The sequence below is a fragment of the Podarcis cretensis genome (assembly GCF_951804945.1).
Source record: "Podarcis cretensis genome assembly, chromosome: 17".
In the NCBI taxonomy this organism is placed as follows: Eukaryota; Metazoa; Chordata; class Lepidosauria; order Squamata; family Lacertidae; genus Podarcis; species Podarcis cretensis.
Window position 1 is genome coordinate 29935491 of NC_137187.1, and position 27475 is coordinate 29962965.

Genomic DNA, 27475 nt, shown 5'->3' on the forward strand with positions numbered 1-27475 from the left:
GTCTCTCTCTCATATTTTCCCCCCCGTGTAACATTTTTACAAATCAGTTTCATTTGTTGAGACATTAGGAAGAAAAGGAGGAGAGGGGTGGAGGGGGAAAAGATGGGTGAGGTTGGGTGGCGATGTTTCTATTTTACTTACTATATTTGGCGTTTGCAGTGCAAAAGGTGGGGGGGGGGGGAGAACGGACTCTGAGCTGTTCAACTAGTCCAGCTGGTGCCTACACTGTAGATTTGGTTATCTGGCACTGACTTCACATGGGGAACAGGTCAGAAGGTCTAGAAAATGCATCTTTCCTGAGCTTAGGTTGGGACAAGACTCTGTTACACAAAGGTAAGTCCATGATATGATCTCAGATTAGTGCAGGCATCCCCAACCTGCGGCCCTCCAGATGTTTTTGCCTACAACTCCCATGATTCCTAGCTAACAGGACCAGTAGTCAGGGATGATGGGAATTGTAGTTCAAAACATCTGGAGAGCTGAAGGTTGGGGATGCCTGGATTAGTGGCGCTGGATAGGCAGGTGTGTTGTACAATTCTTAATATGGTGTGAGTTTCTGTGTTTTTATATCACGAACCGCCCTGTGATCCTTGGGTGAAGGAGGGGTATAGAAAGGGGTGACTGGGAGCGGCCGCCGAGACCATATAACACCCGTCTTGAAAGACTTACATTGGCTCCCAGTACATTTTCGAGCACAATTCAAAGTGTTGGTGCTGACCTTTAAAGCCCTAAACGGCCTCGGTCCTGTATACCTGAAGGAGCGTCTCCACCTCCATCGTTCTACCCAGACACTGAGGTCCAGTGCCGAGGGCCTTCTGGCGGTTCCCTCACTGCGAGAATCCAAGTTACAGGGAACCAGGCAGAGGGCCTTCTCAGTAGTGGCGCCCTCCCTGTGGAACGCCCTCCCACCAGATGTCAAAGAGAAAAACAACTACCAGACTTTTAGAAGACATCTGAAGGCAGCCCTGTTTAGGGAAGCTTTTAATGTTTGATGTATTACAGTATTTTAATATTTTTTTTTGGAAGCCGCCCAGAGTGGCTGGTATAAATAATAAATAATAAATTATTATTATTATTATTATTATTATTATTATTATTATTAAATAAATAAGATGCTTATTATTAATAAAGCCCTGGAACTGGGATCACATCCTGCTGGTTGCTAACTATAAAGTCACAAAAGGTTTCTGTTTAAAATCAAGCAAATTCCAATCTTTTCCTGGACATGGAACGATGAGATCGACTGGTGCTTTCATAGTAGTATTTGGGTGCAGAAATCTTTTTCAGGTTATATTCTTAGAGCTTTGGAAAATTACTTAGTAAGCACATTTTCATGTATATGAAAACATTGTTGGGGTGATTGGCTAATCTCCAATTTCTCCCCCTTCCCAGCTCATACTATGCAAAGCAGCTTTAGTCACTAATGAGACATCTAGGGACTCCCGCTGCATTTCTTTCACTCCAGTGTTTAGGCATGATATTTACATACTTGCAGCAGGGACAAGATTGGAACATGTTTTCAATCAGCATCAGAATTCATTTTAAGCTTAGCCTTGCCATGTATATCACATCTATGGAATGGCATTATGCTTTTTTCCTAATATGTTCCTTCCACTCTGTTGGTCTGGCTATTATTGGCCACTCAGTGCAGACATGTTAAAAACACACCCATCCAGGACTTTAGGAAAGGGGCTTATAAAAAGAGAATCAATTGCAAGGTGTCAACCTTGAATGTACAGTGGTACCTCGAGTTAAGTACTTAATTCGTTCTGGAGGTCCGTTCTTAACCTGAAACTGTTCTTAACCTGAAGCACCACTTTAGCTAATGGGGCCTCCAGCTGACGCTGCACCACCGGAGCACGATTTCTGTTCTCATCCTATTTTTTTAAAAAATAATTTTTATTAACCGGCCAATCAAATTAAATTAAATCACATCACATTAATTCCGAATTACAAAGCCGAATTTTAAATTTTGTTGGGGGGACCCATATTTCAAAATCCAAAGGGGGATTCTTTAAAAAGAGAGCCAGTATGGTGTAGTGGTTAAGAGCGGTAGTTTCGTAATCTGGGGAACCGGGTTCGTATCTCCGCTCCTCCACATGCAGCTGCTGGGTGACCTTGGGCTAGTCACACTTCTCTGAAGTCTCTCAGCCCCACTCACCTCACAGAGTGTTTGTTGTGGGGGAGGAAGGGAAAGGAGAGTGTTAGCCGCTTTGAGACTTCTTTGGGCAGTGATAAAGCGGGATATCAAATCCAAACTCTTCTTCTTCTTAACCCGAGGTACTATTTCTGGGTTAGCAGAGTCTGTAACCTGAAGCGTATGTAACCCGAGGTACCACTTTATTGGCTTCTTTCCATTCAAGTCTCTCTCATCCTGACCTAGATTGTGTCCATTATCTGGATGCAAACTCCCACCAAACTGAGGCTTGCTTCCAAGGAATGTGTCCAGGACACTAATTGTCCTAATAGGAAACAGAAGCCGTCTTAAATCAAATAACTAGGTTTAAAAACATTTGGAAATCAAATGGGAAAAGTAATTATATGCATGGAAATAGAAAGGATTTTTTTTTTTTTTTAACGGGCAGGGGGGTTTAGGGGGAAGTCAAAGAAATGAATATGGTGTTATTATGAATGGAAAATAGTTGCTATATTGTAAAATTTTAAAATACAATTTGTAAATCAGATCTGCAACCTTGGCTGCAGTCTTCAAGATAACCTTGTAAAGGTGTGTGGCTGTCATTCTATCAGAAGACTGTTATCAGAAGCGTGAGGAAATTTGCTTTTTCTCAGGGCTGTTAGAAAACAAAGAACCCCTAACAGTGTGCTTTATTACTTTCCCTGTATCATAATTGCTGTGGTGCTCTGATCATACTGGGCTTCCGTCTCGTACCCGGATGATTATTTTTAACTGCCATTCAAAATACATTAACCATCCAGAGAGGATTTCTAGCGCTGCGTCATTTTGAGTGGAATTATAGGAGCACCGTGAGCTGAAAGCAAAAGGCAGGCAGCAAATCCCGAGAGACGCCAGCAGAGGGCTGCATGCCGAACTCCTTGTCCTTCTCTATAAAGAGGAGCAATTCAGTCACTTCTGCTGGAAAAAAACCAACAGCAACATGCAGCAGGGTCATGCGCCAGTTCAAAGGGTTCTTGCTTCCTGTAAGACATTTGTCCTCGCAATGTGCATCATAATTTCCAGGCCCGAAAGGTTAGAATTTGCAGGCTGGTGGCATAGAGATCACGCAGTCGTAAAACGCCCGGCTCCTTTATTCTCCCATCCATCTGTGTGGAAGAGATGTTGAGATAAATAGAGGGAACTCATATGCATATTGGGAGATGTTACTTGATTAATTAAACATTAGAATCTGCAGGCGATATTTTTTTTAAAGACGTGCCATTATTTGGAGCTGCCTTCCTGACCTGGTGCTGGCAGATATTACTCCAAAATATCTGGAGAGCAGCAGATTGGGGAAGACTGCTTTGGAGCATAACTTAATTGTATTATTATATATTTGTTTAGTGGGAAGTGTTGTCTCCTGTTGTTTCTGCCAGTCTATGCACCCCACTGTAGTCTGTCCTTGGCATGTTTTGAAATGTACCATAAAAATACCAGAGCCCATCTGCTATAAATGCTTAAGGATGAAGAGTTCTGAGACGTTGCCCCCCTGTTTGCATGGATCCTTAAGAACAAGGATGTAAACATTAACATTTCTTTATTTCACTTTTTATCTCCTCCTCTTGCCAAAGAAGTCCAGGATCTTAGAATCCAGAATGATGAAAACTAGGACAGAGAGCCCTCCTCTTTTGGAAGGGTCATCTGGTCTAGGCCAAGTTTAAAGATAAATAAGGGGGGGGTTAGGAGCCTTGAAGCTGCCCAGAAACACTTTGGCCCTTGGTAGCTGAGAGCTCACCTGGTCAGGGTCTTCCCCATTAAGGTGAAATATATTCTGTTCCTTTTAAAATTACTTCTCAATTTGCACCTACACGTATACATTCACACCTGAGATTTTTATGCAAATCTGCATCCTCTTTCTTGGTGTAAAGGTAAAGGGACCACTGACCATTAGGTCCAGTCGTGGCCGACTCTGGGGTTGTGGTGCTCATCTCGCTTTATTGGCCGAGGGAGCCGGCGTACAGCTTCCGGGTCATGTGGCCAGCATGACAAAGCCGCTTCTGGTGAACCAGAGCAGTGCACGGAAATGCCGTTTACCTTCCCACCAGAGCGGTACCTATTTATCTACTTGCACTTTGACATGCTTTCGAACTGCTAGGCTGGCAGGAGCAGGGACCGAGCAACGGGAGCTCACCCCGTTGCTGGGATTCGAACCGCTGATCATCTGATCAGCAAGTCCTAGGCTCTGTGGTTTAACCCACAGCACCACCTGCGTCCCTTTCTTGGTGACCCCCCCCCCCCATATTAACAACTGTTCCAATGTGTGGGTGGCTGTGGTGCATTTTCCATGAACTTCCTTGCCTCACGACGGTTCCTTCTCTTTATTTATAGCACCTGAAGCCCAGAGGAAGGTCCGTGTGAAAACATCTCCTCATACACTCCAGTGCTTATTAATTACTTTAATGATTTTTGGATTAAGATGTTTCGAGCCAAAAAAAAAATGTCAGGGAAAACTGGCAAGCAGCCATATGAGTGTACACAAGTGAATTGGTGCATGAATAAAAACTGCTTAAATTCCCTCAAAATCCTTTTGCAGGGTGGTGGGGGTGGGAATAATAATAATAATAATTGAAAATAAAAATCTGTTGTGCAATAAATCCATTCCCCATGTGTAGGCTAATGGCAGCAAAAGAAAACGGCCGTGTGCTTATCAGTTTCCCTCTAAATATGCGATCCATTTAATTTAGTGCTTTCCAGTGGCCTAATCTTTTGGGGGAGGCAGCATTTGGTTCTGCTTTATTACTAGTCATGAAATATTAGTGTGTCTCTGTGAGAGGAAAGGAAGGGCGGCGAATGGGAGACGGGAGACAGAGTTGCCATGAGACTCGAATGAGAGACCAGGCCTTGGGTAGGGGGCTCTGCAAATGGACCTGTCTCTTCTCTGGGGCAAAAAGCTTCTCAAAAGGGGGTTGCTGGGAGACTAATCCTGCTTTTGGTGTGTGTGTGTGTGTGTGTGTGTGTGCATGGCGGGAGGGGGGCTAGAATCTTGCAGGCCATTTAGTGTAAATCCTTAAAACTACTGAATGAATATTTCTCAGGATTCAGGCGACCTTGCAATGTCTCTACGAGGAAGACCAGTCTGGCCTCATCGTCTCTATGCCACAGACAAGAAGACATTGCATCATGAACTGATTCAGTCACATTCCTCTTGATAAGTTTGCAGCAGCTCCTTGATGATGTGGGCAGGGGCAGCAGCGAACGTCGGTAATATGGTGCCCTGAGCAGGAGAAAATGTGGTGTGCCCCCTAAATATTTCTCATCTTCACAATAATTTCTTGTGAAGAAGAAGAACTAGCCCCGCTGTACATCGGGGAGGGCTGTGTGGAGAGTCTCTTCTTTTAAATTCCTAGGAGTTTATCTCAGTGAAGACCTTAATTGGAAAATAAATACAACCCAGGTGGTTAAGAAAGCCCAACAGAGACTCCATCTTCTCAGAGTATTGCGGAAGAACGATGTCTATCAACATTTGATGATCTCCTTCTACCGGTCCACAATAGAAAGTGTCCTTTCATACTGCATCACGGTGTGGTATGTTGGTTTGACATCAACTGATAGGAAGTGCCTACAGAGGGTGGTGAATACAGCACAAGATATTATGGGCTGTCCCGGGAAGCATGTTGCCTCAGGAGAGTGAGGAAAATTCTCAGGGATGATTCACACCCTGGCTGGCACTTTCTTGATCTCCTGCCCTCAGGCAGAAGATATAGAAGCATGATTAGTCGCACCAACAGGGTAAATAACAGCTTCTATCCGTGGGCTGTTAGGCTGCTGAATGAAAAGATAACAACAGGGCAACTGACTTTCGGGTTTGGTGGGTGTGCATCGGTAAATGAGGGGAATTAAGACTAAGAGAGCTGGGGGGGTGCTCCTGTAATCTCACTGTATACAAGTTGTACAAGTGACAATAATGTATTTCATTTTTTGTTTACTTATGCGTTTGTGGTACCTTGGCTTGGCTCAGTGTGAGAGGCAACGGCCCACACTGCCCTAAATTCGGCACTGATGTGGAGTCTGGTCCTGGGGGCCTGGAAGGCGGTTGTTCTTGCCTTGGGCTTGGGCTAAACAAAGTGCCTTGGGGGTATCTGACTTCTCAAATGCATTTTATCTTAGTGAGGTTTGACAAGTAAAGGACTCACTTCCCTGGGAAGCAAACCTTCCCTGGTGTTTTAAAGGACAGAAATGCATTGAAGGAGTCTTCACTGAAGGTGCCAATTTAGTTTCCGCCTGAATCAGAGGGTTTGCTGTCCCTCTGTGGGTGTTATTTTATCATTGCGAAACTCGAGAGGTTGTGTTGTCACCGGTAACATCTGTTGCTGTGCTAAGCCATTGTTTTGTTTTGTTTTAAAATACGTATTTCCAAATGCATATTTTAAAACTAATCTTCTCTCAAAGCAAAGATTTAAAAATGTGTTTTGATTCGTTTTTGAGCCAAGGACTCAGCAGAGCATTTGAGAAGCGCAAAGGCTCACCTCTGGGTGGCTAAGCTCTGACCTTCACACATTAGTCAGGGAGGTGCGGATCAGATCAGTTGGAATGGGATTGTGCAGAGAGCAAATCCCTCAAGTGCTCCTAATCTTATCTGGACACAGAGTGGGGCCAGAGGTACAATCAGAGGCACAAGAGGTACTTGTAAATTCAACTGCCTAGAGACGGATGTGGTGAAAATCCCTTGAAGCCCCTCTGGAGAGGCATCTCATGAATGCTCCATGTGGCAAGCTGTTCCCCATGTGCTTGTGCGATGAAACAGCTTCCCTGCTGTTGCCAGGGGAGATGAAGGCGTTCAAGGATGCCCCAAGAGGGACTGCCTCTTCCTCTTTTTTGGCAAGCTGTGCCACATGGACCTGGCTTCTCACCAGAGGAGCTTCCATGGCAAGACCTAAGCAAGGAGCCAGAGGAGTCTCAGTCCGCACCAGATCCTTTGCCTCAGGCAGCAGCCAAACCTAGTCTGGGGCCTGATTCTGAAGAGTCCCAGTCTGCACATGTTCCCCTGCAACAAGCACCAGCTGGGCCGAGTCAGGGGCCTGAGCCTGCCCTGGCTCCAGATGCGGGGATTACCTCGTTGCCTTCAGCTGGGCCATCACTTACAGCTGCTCCAATACCGGTTGGGTCAGGAGAGGCTGAGGCGGCCTCTGGGTCTAGTAACTCACTGACATCTCCCAAGCTGCAGAGCCTAAAGTCTGAGAGAAGGAGAGACCTGAGTAATTGCAGGAGGAGCGCTTGCCTTCGGGCAAGACAGGGAGGTGAGTCGCCAGGGGATCAGGACCAGCCGCTACCCCAACAAAGATAAAAGGCTGTCTGATCCTGCCCCAGGTTGCGGGAGCAACATTGCTGTTTGTCAGAACCTGCCTGAGACCCTGTGTCTGACCTTGCCTGTTTTCCTGCCTGACATTGCCGGACATTATTTTGATGCTAAATCATCACAAATCAGACACCGGAAGGTTTCTTGCTAGAGTCCTGAAATTAATTGCATTTGGGACCTTTGCGGCTTTGTATTTGGCATGTCAAACCAGAAGAAACATTTGTCAATAGGAGTATGAAGCACACAAAGGTTGCCCCATAGCATATCTTTGAGGAATCGCCATGCTTCAAGAAAATTGTTAATTTCAGGGCTCTTCACCCAAGCTGGAGAGAGGGTTGCTAGTTAAATCCTGACCAAAAATTCTATCAGAAGAGACAGCCATACTATTTTATACCTTTGAGCTAAGAGATAGGGCAGTAGCACTGAATTTTTTAAATCTCTCCTCAATATACATTTTCTTTTTCTTTTTTCTTTTAAAAAAACCTCTGGGGTTCAGGCCCACTTGAGGGAGCGAGATAGTCAGGCCCCACATCTAAAGGGAGCAGCAAAGTTGTGACAAGATGGAAGAGGACTGGAAGAAATTTAAGGACTATCTACAAAAACATTGTAAATTGTATGAGTGTTAAGAAGGATGAGAGATTTGAAATTAACAGGGCCCATAAAGTTAGTTGATAAGATTACGAGAATGAGTGAACTTTATGAGAAAAATAAGTTTTTGAATAAACATTCTGTTAAAACTAGATATTTAAGACCTAGATAAAAATATTCAAAGTTAGGGACAAAACATTGGAAATGTGTATAATAAGAATTGAAACAAGGTGATAAGTTGCTGGCTAAAGTATTATAAATTTGGAACGCAGGAGCGAGAGATGTGAGGAAGTCCAAAAGATGAAGAAAAGATGGGTATTACAAGAGGTTAAATTTTATGTTTGTTCTTTTTTATGTCTTTTTTCTGTTTATTCTGTCTTTTCTCTATTGTGTTAACAAAAATTTTAATATTTTTTTTTTAAAAAAAAAAAACAAAGTTGTGACAAGGGCCTATATAGAATTGCTACATGTGTCCATTAGCTAACTAGTGCCAAGATGTTTGCGCTGATACATTTTTTTGAGAATGGTCACTGTCACTACCAGGACGTTTTGCATTTCATTCCTCTCTGACTCACTGCTTACAAAGCTCTCCCCCAATGTGTATTTATACCAACTCAGGATAACACTTCGTGCACCTGATAAACTGGACATTAATCCACAACCAAATTTCTTTTCTTGCTTCATAGTTGAAAATTTCCTTTTGGAAGTATCTGTAGGAGGAAGAGAAGGCAAAGGGAACACACAAACCATAACCTTGTTTGGGCAGGGATACTACTCACTTCAGGGAACAGTGGTGCGTTTATTAAATATACAGTTATCATCTGAGTTGAGATAGGAAACCAGTGATTAAGAGTTGAAAACAAGACAATAATTGATTGGCAGTCCTAATTATTTCCTTGACTGTTGCCGTTTGCCTTCTTCTGGCTTCACCCCAAAAATATGTCATTGGAATACTGAGCCACCTGCTGAAAGTTGTAGGAGCTGCTGCCGGACCACAGATAGGGCCAGATTTTGTTTGTGTGTTTACATCATTCTGTGTAGCTTCCATTCTCTGAATGGGAGGCATATTATGTGACACACACTCAGCCTGAGACCCAGCAGTAGCAAACAGTGACATGATATGACAAGCCTTTTGCCCGTGCATGTAAATAAGCCCTCTGTATTTTCTGGAGTTGTCAGGGTTGCGCATTTCAGTACATTGTAGGTATGGCACTGTGGCTCATAAAATGCCCATAGCTGCAAGAACTAAGCAAATCTGTCATTGCTGTACTGGCAATTGAGGAAAAGAGAGTCTTACAAAGACATCTCCAACCAAGTCATAAGCAGCCTGTGGAGGGTTTGGGTTTTTTTGCACTGGAAGTTAAAAAACAGTGTTTCCCATTCAGAAGACAGACTAAAAATCTACAGATTGGCAAGACGTGGGAATGGAGTCACCAACTTCCTTTTACCTGGGAGGACTCTGCACCTTTGCAAGTGTATGATAAACAGAAGCTTAGCCAGTAAAGTTCCTCCCAGATTAGAGATGTTGTTGTTGTTTAGTTAGTCGTTTAGTCATGTCTGACACTTCGTGACCCCATGGACCAGAGCACGCCATGCACTCCTGTCTTCTACTGCCTCCCGCAGTTTGGTCAAACTCATGTTGGTAGCTTCGAGAACACTGTCCAACCATCTCATCTTCTGTCGTCCCCTTCTCCTTGTGCCCTCCATCTTTTCCAACATCAGGGTCTTTTCCAGGGAGTCTTCTCTTCTCATGAGGTGGCCAAAGTATTGGAGCATCAGCTTCAGGATCTGTCCTTCCAGTGAGCACTCAGGGCTGATTTCCTTCAGAATGGATGCGTTTGATCTTCTTGCAGTCCATGGGACTCTCAAGAGTCTCCTCCAGCACCATAATTCAAAAGCATCAATTCTTCGGCGATCAGCCTTCTTTTAAAGATGCTAGACATTAAAAGCACAAGAGCCCTGCTAGTAGAGAAAGCGGCAACCTTGTACAAGAAAAAGGCCTGTATCTTGATACCACTGCTTCGGCCAAACACAGAGAAGTCTTGTTCTATGCCTTTTGCCCATGCCTTGTAGTTATAATTCTGTGGCCCCTCTTATCATGCAGAAGCCAAGTTCACATTCTCTCTCCTCCTCCAGCTTCTCGAAGGCGAATAATTGTTAGGTGCCTCTGCCCGATTTGGGACAATTGCCTCGTTTTGTTGCAAACCCAGCTACCCTCTGCACCACAGCCCACACATTTCCAGGGGTCCCCCACCAGCTCTTTAGAGATGCTTTTGGGGCCTCCAAAGGGCTGCAGGGGGAAGAGAGGATGGGCAAGATTTTTGTGCCAGTGGCGTTCTGCTCACACCTTTGGGATTCAGCCAATGGAGCCACCGCTGTCACATCTAGTTTTGCCATTCAAAGACATCCAAGGCAGCCCTGTGCCTGCACATCTTGGTGGTCAAGTTGACTTTCAGTTCAGCTAGTCCACTCCCTGTTCCTAATCTTCTCATTGAGAATAACAGAGTCATAGAATTGTGGAGTTGAAAGGGACCCTGAGGGTCACCTAGTGTCAGGGACTGGACTGAGGGGGACGAAGCTGAGGAGGAATGTGGAGACCACTGCCCCCTGAACTTCCCAGAGGAGAAGAAGGCAGTATTGAATTACAGTAGGGGCTTGAGGAAGGTCACAGCTCAGAGACAGGTGAACAGAAGAGTTGGGAGGTGTTGGGAGAAGAGAAGGGGGAGACAGAGACAGAGCAGACAGCTGACATGTTATCACTGGAGAGCATTTTGGACCCCACCCCCTTCATCCAGAACTCAGCGTATGTTGAAAGTTGAAGAGTGAAGGACTTCAAGACAATTAGCCCCTGTCAACCAACATAAGGGGAAGTACTGTTGCTAGGAAGGGAGGCAGGAAGAGCTCAGTTGGAGCAACATCATTTTTTGGAAGGTTGCATTCCTTCGTCGTTCTCTGAATTATTGAATAAATAGCTTGGTAAGAACTCTTATCATTTCTCTTATTCTGGGCTGGCCCGTGGGAGGGAGTTGATTTCCTGACACCTTGTTCCACTCCCTGCACTGCAGGAATCTTGACTAAAGCATCCATGACAGATGGCCAGCCAGCCTCTACTTAAAAACCTCCAAGGAAGGAGAGTCCACCACCTGTTATAGCTCAACCCGCAATGGGAGCACACACACACACACACACACCCCGCCCATGTGGATGTTCATTATTTCAGAAGCATGGGCAAAGGACAAGACAACTCGCTTGTCTTCTGTTACAGCTTCACTGTAAACCCAGCCACCTTCCAGATCTTTGGACTTGTTAAAATCTCTGCAAATGTAGTCCAAAAAGATGCACAATTGCATTGATGTTTCACCGAAAGCATTGAGGCACACAGCTGCAGCTCTTCATGTACCGTATGAGCCTGCCGACTACTCAGGGGCTCATTTTCCAGTGTGCAGAGGTGAGGAAACAAGACAAAACAACAGAGCTTGTTATTGAAAGTTTGATTTTGTGGGTGGGGTCATTTTTCCTCCCTCCAGCTGGACCTGGGACTTGATCTGGCTGCCGACATGGATGCCCTAGGAAAGGATGAATTGGCTATGCTGCTGTGAAGGGCAGGAAGGCGGACAAAGACTGTTGCTGCCATTTTCAGCAACAAACAGCTCTTCAGTTCTTCAGAAACGGTTCAGTTCAAAACACAGCAACAGTATAATTTTGTGCTAAGCATTAGACACAGCTCTTAAGTTCTACAAATAGCAAGCTAAGCCCTGGAGCCTTCATACAGGCATTCCTCTGCCACAAAAGGAACTATTGTCAGAACAGACTTGCATTTGGTTTAACAGGTAGGAATTATTGTGAAGTCATTCAGGATATGAACCCATGGGCTGTAATGGACAGGGTATTATACTTGGACCAGGGAGATCTGGCTTTAAATCCCTGCTGGCCATGAAAGTCACTTTGAGTCCATTATTATTTTAGTCCATCGCTGGAGCATTGCGAAGATAAAATGGGGGGAGGTCCCACATGTCATGCAGCACTCTGAATTCCCCAGAAAACATGATGCGCCAAGCAAATTGGAACTTGTTGTTGTTGTTTAGTTGTTTAGTCGTGTCCAACTATTCATGACCCCCTGGACCAGAGCACGCCAGGCACTCCTGTCTTCCACTGCCTCCCGCAGTTTGGTCAAACCTATGCTGGTAGCTTCGAGAACACTGTCCAACCATCTCATCCTCTGTCATCCCCTTCTCCTTCTGCCCTCCATCTTTCCCAACATCAGGGTCTTTTCCAGTGAGACTTCTCTTCTCATGAGGTGGCCAAAGTATTAGAGCCTCAGCTTCAGGATCTGTCCTTCCAGTGAGCACTCAGGGCTGATTTCCTTAAGAATGGATTGATTTGATCTTCTTTCAGTCCATGGGACTCTCAAGAGTCTCCTCCAGCACCAGAATTCAAAAGCATCAATTCTTCGGTGATCAGCCTTCTTTATGGTCCAGCTCTCACTTCCATACATCACTACTGGGAAAACCATAGCTTGAACTATATGGACCTTTGTTGGCAAGGTGGTGTCTCTGCTTTTTAAGATGCTGTCTAGGTTTGTCATTGCTTTTCTCCCATTGGAGACTCCCAAATTGGAACTAGGGTTGCCATATGTCTGGAACTCCCCAAATATAGCTGTGATTCTGCCGTTGCAAATAGAGTCCAGGCTGAATTCCTTGAAATGTCTGGGAAAATCCAGACGTATGGCAACCCATGTTGGAAGTGCAGATTTTGGCAAATTTCCTTAGAAAAAGCTAAAGATTTTTAAAATAAATTTTAAAGAGATTTTGCCATGAAAAAGCTCAACAAAAGTCTGGATTTTCACTTTTTGAAACATGGCAACCCTAGTTGGAACCATCTTAACATATTAAAGTGTACATTTCTGATGAGGCATCATTGGAATCCTGTGTGATGGACAAATGATAGTCTTCCCACACCAGCACAGGGTGGGGGAAGAGTGTCAGTAAACTGCTTATGAACGTTAGTCTATCGCTCCAACTTCTTTGAAGTTACAAAATTGGCTAATTTTATAAGGTTCCCCCCATGCAGTGCTTGTGGACTAGAAACTCCATTTAAAATCAAATTTAAAAACCCAAATTCTCCAAACTCCCTAGGATATACCAAACGCAGTCCTAATAGCATTTCCATATTTTCTCAATATGATCACAGTTAATACGGTTCCAACTTGGGGAATTTATTAACAGAGGGAAGGTAGATGTTATTCTTGTCATATCAGCACCATACATTGAAGGCCGATTTATAACAGCACCCCACCCCAAGGAATTCTGGGAACTGTAGTTTACCCCTCACAGAGCTACAGAGCCTTTGGGTGAAGTCATGTACCTCACAGGTATGGTGTGAATGTGGGAAACCTCCCTAGAAGAGAAAAGAAATAACTATTTCAAGAGGAAATGTTTGGAAGGACTGGGAAATGGCGCTTCCTTAGAAGGTGATGTCTATGTGCAATGATGAATAACACTAAGCCTACATTTAAAGATTGATGACTGAAAACAAGTTTTGGACCAGTTGCTCTGCTTCAAATGCTTAAAAGAGATTAAGGACAAGTTGAAATTATTTATTACACTGACTTTTGAATTAGAAAGGGAAGCTCTACGTGGCAATCAAAATTGGCAGGGGGAAAATGAGGCTCGGAAATATCTGGCCTGCTGAGAGAAGTGCATTGTCTCCTTATCAATGACAAATTATCCACTCTAATCCCAAGGAAAGGGGCTCAGATGACTAGGCAGTTGCTATTCCAGCTGATGAAATAAACAGCAGATGGGAGGAGTGGAGCAGCCTCAGAGGTGGCGGGTATTTCTGCCTTACGGACCTTCCTTAGGGAAGCTGGGAAATAATTATTGGATCCCAGTCAAATGAGGAGGAGTTCTCAAAACGGCAGTGTGCTTTCATGCAATTGCAGGGGCGAGCAAGCTAGGGGGTTAGTGAGGCGCACGTTTTGGTAACGTGAAATTTATATAATTATTATAAATATCACCGGTGCCAAGCTCCAAGCAGCTGCAGTTAGCAGCTGCATCTGTTGACACAGAGAGAGAGAGGGGGGGGGAGGGAGAGAGAGAGGAAGAGTGTGCTGGTCCCATGGGTTAACCACGAGGCGAGGTCCAAGTCCAGTCCGAGGTCGAGGGTGCAGTATGGAGGCAGTCCGTCAAAGCTGAAGCTGGGTCCAAGGCAGGGAGTCGGGCAAGGTCAGGAGCTCCTGCAGGCAGGAACTGGCTACCAACAATGTTGCTCCTGTAACTTGGGACTGGCGCTGGCTGGCTTTTATCTGGCCTGAGGCATAGGGCGGCCCCGGTCCACAGGTGACTCACCTCTCCTGGCCTGGAGGCAAGCACTCCTCCTGCGGGAACTTAGTTCCCTCCACCTCTCTGCCCTGAGCCTCTGCAGCTCAGCAGAGGCTGGAGGGTTACCAGACCCAGAGGCAACCTCAGCTTCCTCTGACGGGGCTGAGAGTGGAGCACCTGCAGGCAATGGGTCCTTCATCACCTCAGGAGCCAGAGCAGACTCAGCTGGTGCCTGCACCTGAGGATCCAGCACAGGTGAGGACCCTTCGGGCTCAGGCCCCAGCCCCGGCTCAGCTGGTTCAGGAGGCGAGGAAACCTGTGCAGGCTGGGATTCCTTAGGTTCAGCCTCCGAGTCCGAATCCCAGGCCATCACAGAGAGGGAGAGGGAGAGATGGGGAGGAAGTTACAAGAGCAAAGGGGTGCCCATTTCAACCCTGCCATGAGTTTGATTGGATTCATGCAGGGGTAATGAGAACATATATTTTTTGGCCAGGCATCTCCCCCTCCAACTAGCTTCCCATCAATGGCTTTGCATTTTTTTTAGTGAGTGAGAAAGTCACTCTATGCTCATGTGTTGGAGAAAATATTTTCATAAAATTGCATTTTGATGACTCCATTTTCTTATGCGTCTATGGCCTAGCTAAACTGAAAAGGCCTGTACCTGCCTGTACATAGGGAATGTCTGCTCCAGAACACTGAAAAGCATAAACTGTTAGAATCTACAGTGGTCATTATATGCCTGAAAAGAGAATCAACTAGGCATTGCAACTGTGATTAATAGTGAATTGTTTTGTAGCCAGATGAAAGAGGACATTGGAAGACGTTTAATGAACTGGAAAATTAGTCAAAGCCTTAATAAAGAAAAATACTGGAAAAAGGTTATATGCAATCACGTGATATTATGATGAGGTCTGATTTGAAGAGCCAAATGATTTTGATTGGTTCAGGATGACATTGGGTTGCAACTATTAAGATTGCTGTGATGCTTTGATTGGTGAACAGAAATGACGTGCATAATTTGGAAATGTATAAATAGCATTGCTTTAGACATGGTTATTTGCAGCCTCCTTACTTTTGAGGCAGTCCCTATGCACATTTGTATTTAATAAAGGCCTACCTTTTCACTTGGAAACTGCATCCTTTTGGGGGGGCTTTCTGGGAGGGATCACTCTAGTCTAGGGACCTCTTTTTAAATTCCTCCAACACATAATGTCGGGACGTGGGTGGCGCTGTGAGTTAAACCACAGAGCCTAGGACTTGCTGATCAGAAGGTCGCGGTTCGAATGCCCGCGACGGGGTGAGCTCGGTCCCAGCTCCTGCCCACCTAGCAGTTCAAAAGCACGTCAAAGTGCACGTAGATAAATAGGTACCGCTCTGGCGGGAAGGTAAATGGCGTTTCCGTGCGCTGCTCTGGTTCGCCAGAAGCGGCTTAGTCATGCTGGTCACATGACCCGGAAGCTGTATGCCGGCTCCCTTGGCCAATAAAGTGAGATGAGCGCCGCAACCCCAGAGTCAGCCACGACTGGACCTAATGGTCAGTGGTCCCTTTATCTTTAACATGTAACGTCATGTTCTGGTTTGATGATGGATCCCACAGAGAAAGCAGAGCAGCTGGTAAGATGTTTCAGGACCATGGAGAGCTCTGAGTGAGCCACTTGCTGCAACAAAGGTTGGGAGCAGGCGGAGGTCTTTCAAGCCTCTGTCTCCTGACCCCATGCTCTTTGTTGTGTTAGGGTTGCTCTCTTGGATTCTGCTGATCTTATCAATCAATCAATCAATCAATCAATCAATCAATCAATCAAATGTACACACCCTTTATACAAGGTGCATGATAAAGCGAGTTTCTTGGGCTCAGGGATTATACTGAAGCTGAAATGGGGCATATTTTTGTGGCTTGTGCCTGGATGCCAGGAGGAGGGAGAGGAAATTGCCTCTCTTATTCCTAAAGTGGCCCTACAGGTGGGATTCTATCCTGAAAAATGCTGACGTGTGACAGTGCTATAGGTTGTATAGGTTGTTTTACCCACTGAAATGAATGCCCATGACTAACCTAGATCCATTAATTTCAGTGGGTCTACTCTGAGTAAAAGCTAGTTGAATATAACTCTAAAGCCATAACATTCTCATACTGCAGGCTTGCAGCTCCTGTAGGATTCCCTCTTTCTGGTTGGTGCGCCTTGGACTCCACCCCCCCCACTTCCACGAGGCTTCTGTGCCTAGGAATCTGTCAACTCCTTAAACCTCAGGTACACAAAGCCTTTTAGACAGCAATTATAGCACTGCCGATATACTAGCAGTGCATTAATTCCTGTCAGGAGTCTTTGAGTTCAAGCACCAGAGCAATAATAAGATTATCTGTGAAGAATTGGGCTGTGACCAGGCAGCACGTTCCCACACTATCAGTTCTTGTGCTCATCCAGAAACAAACAAAGCAATTACCTTAGAGACAAAAACCTTAGCAACCTTAGCTCTGACACATACGTTTGCTGGCTTACTATGGAACTCCTGCAACAACTCCTGACAGCCTTCTTAAGTTCATGGAGGTAATTGGAGAGGCATTGATTTAAGAAACTACCTGAGAGGCTAATGCAGGTCACAGGGCAAAGCTTGAACCTTAGAAGATGCTGCAGAAAACCAGGACAACTAGAATTAAGGTGTGTTATTACATGGCCTGTAGCTGCAAATGGTGCTCAGCGATTCTTTTTCCGTGGGTTGTATTTAGCAATGTGTACATGCAGGAATGTGGGTGGCGCTGTGGGTTAAACCACAGAGCCTAGGACTTGCCGATCAGAAGGTTGGCGGTTCGAATCCCTGCAATGGGGTGAGCTCCCGTTGCTCTGTCTTTGCTACTGCCAACCTAGCAGTTTGAAAGCACGTCAAAGTGCAAGTAGATAAATAGGTATCGCTCCAGCGGGAAGGTAAGCGGCGTTTCCGTGCGCTGCTCTGGTTCTCCAGAAGCGGCTTAGTCATGCTGGCCACATGACCCGGAAGCTGTACACCGGCTCCCTCGGCCAATAAAGTGAGGTGAGCACCACAAACCCAGAGTCAGCCATGACTGGACCTAATAGTCAGGGGTCCCTTTACCTTTACCTTATGTGCAGGGACATTGCTAGTTACTCCAACAGCCCAGGGCACAGGCCCATGGCACAAATTTGCAAAATTATTTCCCTAGGTTAATTTCTATGCAAAGAGATACAAATTGTGGCCAACTTTCAGAGGGGGAAAGCAAACCTGTTTTTGGCCTCAGAGCTTACTCTGAGCTATGAGGGACTAACACAATTTATCTGGACCCAGGGCACTAGACATGGATCAGGCCCTCTGCCCCGTTTGCTGAAATCCACTGGCAAGAACTGTGGCAGATGTGCATGCAAATAAACTAAAATAAATGCTGCTCAACATCTAACGTGGTTTCCCTCTCCCTCTTTCTCACCCACATGCCTTCTTCTGCACCTTCTTTTGAATGTGTCTCTGGGCAAATTGAGACAGTGTTTGCATCTCGTCAACACCATGTCTTGAAGCGTGCCCAGCCACAGTGTAAGCAGAGGTTTCTTATTTTAAAATATAGTTGAATCATTGAAAAAGATTCACAAAAGACCCAGCACAAAAGACCAGGGCCTCTCGTTGCCTCTGTGTGTGATTGAAGGAAGGTCTTGCAAAAGGAAGATGCCCTCTGCAATTATCTTCCTGCCAAAACCCAGGCAGTTTTCTTAAATCCAGGTGTTATTTTGGGATGATGGCAGGCTGTGACAATATGTAGTCAGAAGGCTCATTTGTAATGATTCTCCCAGCTGCTTCTGTCATCAGGACACCCAGATCCTAAGTTTGGGGAATCTCTTCCTCTCTCTTGGGTCAGAAGTCACTCTTCTCAAATTAACTGTGGCAGGATAGGAAAAGATCTTCTTTGATATTTTATAGCAGCTTGTCAGTTTCTTTCAAATCAGGGCTCCTGTCCCTTGGCTGAAAATGGACAAAAGAAGAAGAATTCAGCCAATGCCTGTAGACTCATGATGGAGAAGGAATTCCTTTGCAGGGAACAACACAGCACACAGATCATTAAGGAAGCCTATGCAATGTAGATTCCTAGGAAGATATATCGTCTCCCCCCCTTTTTGTTCCAGATAACTTTAACCAAGGCTGGTTGGTTTCCTTCTTCATTTAAGAAAGCCACATTCTCAAATGTGCTTCTAAAAAGTCCCACCACACAATGTTCATGCTGTTTTGTTTCCAACTGCAAATATTTTAAAAATGGCTCAAATAGCCAAAAGTAAGATCATGTACAAAACACATTTTACTGGCATAATGTAAAATATTGCACTTATAGCTGAAAGCTTGTAAGGTGAAAATCATGCAAAACATAGTTAGGTTTTGGATTATATCTGCTTCACAAATCCACACAGAAAAATATTGTAGTAAAGGAATGGTGATATTCCATCTCTGAGGTCCAGCTCTGAGGGTCTTCTGGTGGTTCCCTCCCTGCAAGAAGCAAGGTTACGGGGAACCAGGCAGAAGGCCTTCTGGGTGGTGGCACCTGCCTTGTGGAACGCCCTCCCATCAGATGTCAAGGAAATAAACAAGCAGCTGACTTTTAGAAAACATCTGAAGGTAGCTCTGTTTATGGAAGTTTTTTATGTTTGATGTTTTATTCTGTTTTTAATCTGTTATGAGCCACCCAGAGTGGCTTGGGAAACCCAGCCGGATGGGCGGGGTATAAATCATCATCATCATCATCATCATCATCATCATCATCATCATCATCATCATATCTCTCTCTCACTCTCTCTCACTCTCTCTCTCACACACACCTGCTTTTTGAAAATAGAGATTTCCTCTTAGATCCTCCTTACTACATTATACCAAAATTACTCACACTGCACAATACTGGTGCAAATTCTATAGGTATAAGTGACGAGGCAGCAGTTAGGGGGACATGGTGAAAACACACTGGCAGAGCCAATTGGGCACTTCTCCTGGCGCACTTGCCCTGTGCTGACCTCATCACGGAGGTTGTTGTGTGGACACTGCAAAAAAAAAAAAATTTGATGCCAGAGAAGGATTCTGGAAGCACAATGACCTCTTTTGGTAGAATGGAGCCTTTTAGAGCATCCAGAGCACTTGTCGCTGGGATCAGATTATCCTTTTGTTGAACTGGTATGCCGTTTCACCGTGGAAAAAGCACTGCCATGCTCAGGGATGAATAAATCTCACATTCGTTCTCCACATATAGAAGAGAGCAACTATGAGCCAAACAATAAATGATGAGCAGACCTGAGCTTTGGCGTAAAACAAGTGTTTTCGCTCTATAGGATGCACCGGACCATAGGACGTACCTTGTTTTAGAGGGGGAGAACAAGAAAAGGGGGAGAACAAGAAGTGGCAGGAGGCACTGTGCAGAGAGGGGGAGAATTTTTTTCCCTTGTTCTCCCCCTCTAAAACAAGGTGCCATTCAAGGTGCGTTCAGTCGCCTTCAGGCAGCTACCTTGGAAGCCTGGAGAGCGAGAGGAGTCGGTGCGCACCGACCCCTCTCACTCTCCAGGCTTCAGGTTCCTTTCGACCTGCTCTTTGGGGCTGGTGGGGGGAAGCCCACTGCCAGCCCCAAAAAGCAGGTCGGGGAGCAGCAGAAAGGCGCGAAGCCTTCCCGCTGCTCTGCGAGCTTCTCAGGACTGCCGGGGAAGCCCAGGGCTATGGCTTCTTTAGCCCCGCGACCCTCTCCTAGCTGGAGAGGTGGTGTGCGGCTAAAGAGGCTGCTGCCATAGCTTCACCAGAGGCTTCTAATAGTTCTTTTGCCCCTTAGATTTCTTTCCAGCCACTTTAGCCCCTTAGCAGAAAAAGTCCCAATTGGAAAGGACTTCTCAATTAATGCACATCTCATTAGGTTTATCTGGAGAATGCTTGGCACAAGTCATAAATTACTAATAAATATTACTTGGTTTAGCACCACATCTTTCTGTGAGCGTCATTTTAGCATTGCTGGGATCTCCTGATCCCTCAAAGCACTCTCTAGTACAGCCAACTAGTCAGCATGTAATCATTATGCATTAATTTAAGACGGATTCGTTCAAGCCTGGCAGAGAAACAAATTATGTATGGAGGGGGCTTTTAATAATAGGGTTGTCAACCAACCAGGAAAAAATAATGGCCTGGCTTGGTTTACTTTCTTTGCTTTCATGCCAACGAGTAGAAAATCAAGGGGTCCGGCCATCTGAAGCAGGTGAGTGCAACTCCTCTCTAGCCCCAGTGAAATATTGGAGGGGACTGGGGTTCCACAAAGTTGATGAGTATCGCCATTCAAATGGTTTAATATTCTTACGCTGCCCTCCATTAGTTAGCAGTTATCTAACTAACTGCTAGCTAACTAGCTAACTAACTAACTAACTAACTAGGGACGCGGGTGGTGCTGTGGGTTAAACCACAGAGCCTAGGACTTGCCGATCAGAAGGTCGGCGGTTCGAATCCCTGCAACGGGGTGAGCTCTCGTTGCTCGGTCCCTGCTCCTGCCAAACTAGCAGTTCGAAGGCACGTCAAAGTGCAAGTAGATAAATAGGTACCACTCTGGCGGGAAGCTAAACGGCGTTTCCGTGTGCTGCTCTGGTTTGCCAGAAGCAGCTTAGTCATGCTGGCCACATGACCTGGAAGCTGTACGCCGGCTCCCTTGGCCAATAAAGCGAGATGAGCACAGCAACCCCAGAGTCGGCCACGACTGGACCTAATGGTCAGGGGTCCCTTTACCTTTACCTTTACACATCCATTCTTATTTCAATCAATAAACATTTTTTTACTAAATACGCCATTTCATCCACATTGTGTCTGCCATTCTCTGAAAGCAAGACAGCAATACAGTAGGACTCTTTTCCTCATTTTGTATGTCATATTTCCATATTTCCTTTTTATTGCCATTGTTGTTTTCTACTAAAAATTATATATGGGGATTTGGGGTTTTCTCAGGAAAATGGTACCTTTATACAGGAAATCAAGCTAGTCCTTTCTCTTTTCCCCCAGCTTGCAAAACACAGTAGCACCACATGAAACACACAACCCTGTCAAGTTGATGCTGCCACATCAAAATGAAGCCCATGTTCATTGTGTTATTGCATCCACTTGCCCTGTGATGGGAAAACCTTGCCTGGAAGTGTTAAGAATATAGCGCTCCCTTTTTAAGAATGCATTGCGCTTTTTGCTATAAACTTGCAGTTTCAGCAATCGGCCCTTCCAACAAGTTCCTCCACCATAATACTGGTGGAAGGCACTTGGAAAGACTGCAAATCACATTCTGCGTAGGTTTTTTTTTAATAAAGAAAATTGCACAGTTGTACAAATGCTTCTTCAACACTTGCACAGTGCAGAACGGCACTGAATCTGATGCATTGTTAGTGAGTTAAATTATCTATGTCTCTGCCGAGCGCAGCCTTTCCCATCACCTTAGGGAATAGGATGAGAATGTGAAAGCGCATCTCTTGTCATGAGAGATGTGTGCATATGTTTTGCAATCTGTCTTGGAAGGAGGAACATGATGAGGCAGCACAAACTGCTGCCCCAAACTTCCCGAAAGCCACATGGGAGCGTTTCTTGTGACTCCAATGACTTTGGAAGCAGGTTCAAAATCATTACATTGGAATTTGAAATAAGGTGGAAACAAAGTCAACCTTATTCCAGTAAGGTTGCAAGAGACGGTTTAAAAATAGACAGCTTTCTTCGTATCATCTACAGATTACCATTTGTGCGATATTTCTCAAATCTGGTCTTTTCTCTCCATCAATACGCCATCAATTCTCTCCCTTATTTAACGCCTGAACAGTTTCAATGTTCTCTTCACTGACTTACGTTTTTCTCATCTCCAACCTCTCATTTTTGTTTTCATTTTGTCACTCAGGCTGGTTTCCCTACCTCCTCACCTTGAAACGCTTCCAACATCTCTCATCTCTTTCTGCATCCTATTTATGGGTTCTAAGTCACTTTGGGTCGCCTGGGACATGATAAAGCAACTAACAAATCTACTAAATAAAAATAATATTGGCTCCTTATTCTTCTTCACTATAAACATCTCATCCTTTCTTTAGAAGCCTCTATCCCTCTCTCTTTTTGCCTTCTTACATTCCTTCTTCTTACATACTCTCAAATATGAGCAAGAAATCATCCTTGACTTTCTGCAGCCATTGGGGTAGATTACGCACTTCTGTGGCTATGCAGAAGGAATCAGTCTATTCCTCCACTGATCACCCAATTTCGTTTTCATCTTTGACTCAGGCTCCATCCAGGCACTCACCAGTGCTGAGAGCCTCTTTGTGTGATGGGAGAGCAGGTATGGCCCTGTTCTCTCCACCATTCGAATAATGTCACAGCTCATGGGTGACATGGTGTGGCGTTTGCCCTCCTAGGTATGTGACATCATACTGGTTCATAAGGAAAGGGTTGTTGTTGTTCTTGTTGTTTAGTCGTTTAGTCGTGTCCGACTCTTCGTGCCCCCATGGACCAGAGCACGCCAGGCACTCCTGTCTTCCACTGCCTCCCGCAGTTTCGTCAAACTCATGCTGGTAGCTTCGAGAACACTATCCAACCATCTAGTCCTCTGTCGTCCCCTTCTCCTTGTGCCCTCCATCTTTCCCAAAATCAGGGTCCTTTCCAGGGAGTCTTCTCTTCACATGAGGTGGCCAAAGTATTGGAGTCTCAGCTTCAGGATCAGGAAAGGGTTAACTAATTGTAAAATGACTAACCAATGGGAACCCAAGGGGCAGAGTTAACTGTGTATAAGGTTTAAGCACAGAGGGGTTTTTTGGAGAGAGTTAGAGTTAGAGTGGTTGAGAAGACAGTCTGGAGTTAGAAGAGACAGAGAAGATAAGTCTGTGGCTTGGGCTAGTCGGGTGTGAGAGAGGGAGAGAATTGGTTAAGAGGAGTTAGTCAAACAGGTGAGATAATCAGTCAGAAGGTATTAAGAAGGTATAGGCCGGTAAAGAAACTAAAATTAAGATATTGACCGGAATATTATCTGAGAAACTATAAACTTGTTAATGTTTGTAAAATCAACTTGTTTTTTTGGTTCGCTTTTAACAACTGTCTGGACTCGGTGTTTTACCAGAGAGTAATGGGTTGGTGGCAGTGGGGAAGCGAGCACAGTGGTGGCACAGGGATCAATAGACCGTTAAACGTCTGGGGACCCTGTGTGATCACCACACACAGCTATTCAGTCAGGCAGTTAGCCAAGTTGTGTGTTTCTTCCCCTTTAAAAGGGAGGGAGCAGAAAGATGGTACAACGCAGGGCTTTGCATCGACCGGCCTCTGGGCGAAGCATGTTGCATGTCACAGCAGACCACACTGTGTGCCTGATGGGATGTGCACCCAGTCCTCTATCACGAGATCGTTGCTGCTTAGGAAAGAAACAGAGCCAGGTTGTAATTAATGTTCTTAGAGCTGAGTTGTCTAAAGAAAAGCCTTATCTGAATTTTGCATACAGGAGGACTGAAGAGTTCATGACAGTGGGTTTCTCCATATGATTTCCTGAATTCTGTTCCCCCTGCCTCCCAAACGAACATAGAAATAGTCAGTGCGCCACGTCGCTCTTTGGAATATTAGGAAAGCGACCATTTCACCGCCTCTGAAAGATCAAAAAATTATTTACAAAATGTTTGTTTAGCTACCGTTTGCTTTTGATTTAGCAGCTGCTCGAAAGGTTTGCTTTCAAAACAGCAGCAACATCAGAAAATGGGAAGCAAAACATTAAAAAGAGGGGGGAATATCTATTGAAACCTAATACTCTTCCTGACAGTCGCCTTTTATGTCTATGCTTTCCTTTTTGTCAATTATTCATAGATGACGTGAGGGGGCAATTTATAAACAATGAAATATATATGAATCGCTGTAAAGGTAGATCTCCGAGAAAGACAAAGAACTCAGCGTTTCATCGGGTCTTCTTTGAAATACAGTATTAGTTCAAGGCAGAGAACTGATCGAGTCAACAGCTTGATCTGCAAACCAGAGAGATGGCTTGACTATGGGCCAGGCAAAAGCTACAGTCAGGCAAAGAATCATAGACACCGAGAGACAACAGGACTGCGCAAGGTGCCCCGACCATAAAATTGGAGAAATCGAGAGACAGATAGCCGCACCGGCAGCATATCTCTTCTTTCTCGTATCTAAAAATGCAAGAAGGGCCTTTACACTCGCAAGAAGCTCGGCTCTGCCCTCGCCGGTCCTGGAAGGAGCCTTGAAAAAAAGTCCCATATGCTCAGAGACTTTGTGCCTGTTCATTGGGAGAGATAGGAAGCCCAGAACACTTGTTCTTTAGATGTCCCTTTTATGAAGAGGCACGTAGTAAGACCATTGATCCCCTATTGGTGAGGCTCGCTGACCTCCCGCAAAAGCAAAAATTCGACCTTTTCCTGTTTGGTAAAATAATAATAATAAATTTTATTTATATCCCACCCTCCCCAGCCGAAGCTGGGCTCAGGGCGGCTAACAACAATCAAAATAATCCAACATTCTAAAAACATTCATTATAAAATTAATTAAGATCAAATTGATGGCAACCATTAAGCAAAATTCTGTGCAGATTGCCAGAGGAGGGGGTCAGGCTGCGCCCTGACCAAAGGCCTGGTGGAACAGCTCTGTCTTGCAGGCCCTGCAGAAAGATGTCAGGTCCCGCAGGGCCCTAGTCTCTTGTGACAGAGTGTTCCACCAGATTGGAGCCGCAGCCGAGAAAGCCCTGGCTCTAGTTGAGGCCAGCCTAACCTCTCTGTGGCCTGGGACCTTCAGGATGTTTTTATTTGCAGACCGTAAATTTCTCTGTGGGACATACCAGGAGAGGCGGTCCCGTAGGTACGAGGGTCCTAGGCCGTATAGGGCTTTAAAGAAGACGACCTGGATGGTCGCCAGATTCTGTGTACAGATCTGTAGGCGCAGACCATCTCCCAACTCAAACCAGTTCGTTATGAAAATCCCCAAACTCGGTTCCATGGGTTTATTGTTGTACATTGTTTTTAAATTTATTGTTGTACATTGTTTTAATTGTCTGTTTTTCTTCTGTGACTGTACCCCCAAGTGTGTTTTATAAACTGGTCTCCGACTGTAATAAATTATCTATCTTGAACTGAGATGGCTTGACTTTGAGAGCTACTCTCCGGTAAGTGTGACTGGAATTGCAGCCTTAGACTGTGTACACATGACATTTTATTCTAGAATCAATGGACACCCAGTACTTGTTTTTTTCTGCACGCCATCTAGATCTGTTGCATCTCCTTTTGCCCTGGAAGAGCTCTTCTTTGTTTCCAATTAATTTTTATTAATTTTCCAAATTTTAAACAAATTCGCAACAAACCAATTCAAATCTAACACCAATTTAACAATTAATTTTCTGCTTCCTGCCCCCCACCAAGAGAGCTCATCTGGTTTCATTATGAAAATGAAAGCACATTTGCAGTTTGATTCTGAGTTACCCCAGAACATGTCCATTTGAAAACAGATGAAAACAGATGCAGATGATCCTGGAAATGGTGTGTGTTTGTGTGTGTTATCCACACTTGCCCACCAACATTGTGGGTCAGATTCATTTGAAACTACAAACCTGCCTCCAGACGGGGTGCCCAGTCAGGCAGACAAAGACCCCCCAGGAAAAAGAAGGAAGAAAAGGTCCCACGAGAGACAATTTCCTGGCAGACACACAGAGTAGCATCTAATTGAGAGCACCCAGAGCATCCCAGGTTCCCTTCCTTCCCAACACCCACCAGGCGCCGAAACACAACAAGTCTCCCCTGAGCAGTGATAGGAGATCTGCGACACCTCGAGCAGAAAGGCTGACAGCCCAGCTAGATCAAGGCCCAGGAATCAGGCAACTGAATTAATTTAGACAAAGTGGGGCAGCTTCCCTCCCCTCTCTGAACAAAGGAGCTGCAATGTTTGAGATCTCGAAAGAAGCGTTTGGACTGACAAGGCCATGGGTAGGTAAATGTAAGGTCCGGGGGCCGGATCTGGCCCAATCACCTTCTAAATCTGGCCTGCAGACTATCCGGGAATCAGCGTGTTTTTACATGAGTAGAATGTGTCCTTTTATTTAAAATGCATCTCTGGGTTATTTGTGGGGCCTGCCTGGTGTTTTTACATCAAATAATAATATAATAATATTAACAATTTTTTATTTATACCCCACCCATCAGGCTGGGTTTCCCCAGCTGCTCTGGGCGGCTTCCAACAAAGTATTAAAATACAGTGGTCTGTTAAACATTAAAAGCTTCCCTAAACAGGGCTGCCTTCAGATGTCTTCTAAAAGTCTGGTAGTTGTTTTTCTCTTTGACATCTGGTGGGAGGGCGTTCCACAGGGCGGGTGCCACTACCGAGAAGGCCCTCTGCCTGGTTCCCTGTAACTTGGCTTCTCGCAGTGAGGAAACTGCCAGAAGGCCCTCGGCACTGGACTTCAGTGTTTGGGCTGAACGATGGGGATGGAGACGCTCCTTCAGGTATACTGGACTGAGGCCGTTTAGGGCTTTAAAGGTTAGCACGAACACTTTGAATTGTGCTTGGAAATGTACTGGGAGCCAGTGTGGGTCTTTCAAGACGGGTGTTATGTGGTCCCGGCAGCCAGTCCCAGTCACCAGTCTAGCTGCCGCGTTCTGGATTAGTTGTAGTTTCTGGGTCACCTTCAAAGGTAGCCCCACATAGAGCGCATTGCAGTAGTCCAAGCGGGAGATAACTAGAGCATGAGTAGAATGTGTGCTTTTATTTAAAATGCATCTCTGGGTTATTTGTGGGGCATAGGAATTTGTTCATATATTTTTTTCCCAAAATATAGTCCGGCCCCCACAAGGTCTGAGGGACAGTGGACCGGCCCCCTGCTGAAAAAGTTTGCTGACCCCTGGACAAGGCTCTCCGGCCTGGATACTGGAAAGCATGCTGGTTTGGAGAGCAGCTGTATGGAGCTTGGAGACGTCAGCCCTCTCACATTAGGAAGTTGGACCTGCAAAAAGGTATCCTCTTATTTCATTTAACCTTCCCAGGGGAGCCCAATGGAGATGATGCCAATGATGTCGATGATAAATAAATAAATAAATAATAACAGAAAAGAACTTTATCAAATGCCTACAACTGCTGCAAGCGAGTGCAAAGGATTCTGCA